The 2,193-nt window shown below is 35.2% G+C and overlaps 1 non-coding gene across 1 annotated transcript; it reads left to right on the forward strand.

The window, feature by feature from the left end:
* The first annotated feature begins 597 nt into the window (after positions 1-597).
* On the forward strand, positions 598-764 carry LOC114615873. Its single transcript, XR_003710540.1, has one exon. It is a non-coding gene; the product is annotated as a U1 spliceosomal RNA (small nuclear RNA).
* The last annotated feature ends 1,429 nt before the right edge of the window (positions 765-2,193 follow it).

A 2,193-nucleotide genomic window follows, 5' to 3' on the forward strand; every position in this document is an offset into this window, starting at 1 on the left:
TGGACTAAACCACCAACCAAAGAGTACACATGGAGGGACCCATGGCTCCAGCCACATATGTAACAGAAGATGGCATTGTCTGGCATCAATGGGAGGAGAGGCCCTTGGTCCTGTGAAGGCTTGGTTCCCCAGTGTAGGGTAATGCCAAGGTAGTGAGGTGGGGGTGGGTTAGTGGGAGGAGGAGTGCACTCATAGAAGCAGGGGGAGGGGAGATGGGATGGGGGATTCTGGAGGGAAAACCAGGAAAGGGGATAACGTTTGAAATATAAATACATAAAATATCCAATAAAAAAGAAAGCAAACACTCAATAGAGTACGAAGATAACCAACAGAATAGGAAAAATATTTAAAATGCATACAAAAGAAAAATAGTTGATTTTCAAAATACAGGAGGAATTCCAAAACTCAATAGCAAAATAAAAAATACTCAGTTAAAAATAAGCATTAAAGGTAAACATGTTTCTCAGAGTATATGCAAATGATCATTAAAAGAATTTGAAAAAATAATCAATATCAGTAATCATAAAGAAAGTGCAAATCACAATAGAATATCACCCCACCAGGGTATAAAGGACAATCATCAAAAAGACAAAAGAGATACCTACCTGGTACAAGAAATACCATGATCATGAAGGTGGATTACCCATAGCAAGGCTCACACACTTCATTCAGAATGTGCTGCCTCCCTTCGAGTTCTCTAACTGCTGGGAAACTTAACTGCATAATTTGTTGTAATTGGGAGACTGAGTTTGTGCTCCTCTAATTGGGGATGGGGAACAAGACCAAAGATAACGAGTGTCTGTGTGTATGTAGAGAAAAGGAACCCTTGCACACCACTAATTACAAATAAATTAGAACAGCTATTAGGAAAAACAGTAGGAATGTTCTTTTAAAAATGTGTTGGAATTTTTATCCACAAGTATCATTGGCTAAAGGGTTTCAAATGCTTACCTTCTTAATGCTGACTAATGTGTTTGAGTGTGGAGATTAAATGTTCTCTTCTACCATGTGGGTCCTTGGTGCAAAACTCATGTATTTGGCTGCTCAGCAATTTTATGTACTGGCTATACTATCCTGAAAGCCCTGAAAACTTTGTTTGACTTATTCAAGTGATTTGAATATTTTTCAGTAGTTTTGTAAATAGAATCAATATAATAAAATCAATTTTGAAATTCAAAAAAAATGTGTTGGAAATGGAGAGACATATACGATACTTTGTTATTTGCACAAAAATGTATAGTATTAAAAGTTAAATTTTGTGTTTTTTAAAAAAGAAATAGCAATAAATGCATATGCCTGAATAATAATATTTGCATGAAGAGTATGGAAATCCGTAGACAATTACTCAGTTGCATACTTTTGTTTACCTTTTTGTATTTTTCTAGCTTTAATAAAAATGAATTATATTTGCAATTGTAATTGCAGATAAATTTCTTGATTAAGAGGAAAGTGGTTGGTATAATTTAATGGAACACATTAAAAAAAAAAACCAAACTGCTATGTTGTCTTCATTTTGGATAAAGATCAAACATAAAGAAATGCTGCTCACTAAAATGTCCTTGAAAATCATGGGATCCTGATGTCAAAGTGCTTCTGTAAAATGGGTTTCTCTGATGCTGGTGTTATCAAAATAAAACACAACATTTGAGCATCACCCGTGAGAAGTACCAAGAGCAAGCCCCATCAGATGCTGACAAGCAGAGACCATGTTAAGAACTTTAATAGTGTAGGTGTTTGTGCAGTGCAGCGACTTGAACTCTCGTACACAGCTCTTTTCGTTGCAATGACAAAGCACGAAGGTATCGTTAACTCATGACTTACCCACCTGTATATGCACTTTATGTGCACTTGTATTGAAAAGGCGGATAGTGGTGGCATTTCCCTTCTTTGTTCTTGTACCTGTTGAAATGTAATTTTGTATCCACCAAGGATTCTATATTTGGAGACTTTATTTTGTTCATCTTAGTTATTTTTTCTGTAATTTATATTTTTAGTGTTTTACTTCTCAATGTAAATGCAAGTATTTTAGAAGAGTTTTAGATTCATAGAAACATGTCAAGGTTAGCATAGTTCTCAAGGATCTCCCTTACAGCATGTTCCTCTTGTTACTGTCCCATATGAATCTTATACAGTTATTCATGCTAATGTACCTGTATCAGTCTATCGCTATTAACAAAGTCCACAAGTCTTTCA

Source organism: Grammomys surdaster, unplaced genomic scaffold (genome assembly GCF_004785775.1).
Source record: "Grammomys surdaster isolate TR1022 unplaced genomic scaffold, NIH_TR_1.0 130, whole genome shotgun sequence".
Classification (NCBI taxonomy): Eukaryota; Metazoa; Chordata; class Mammalia; order Rodentia; family Muridae; genus Grammomys; species Grammomys surdaster.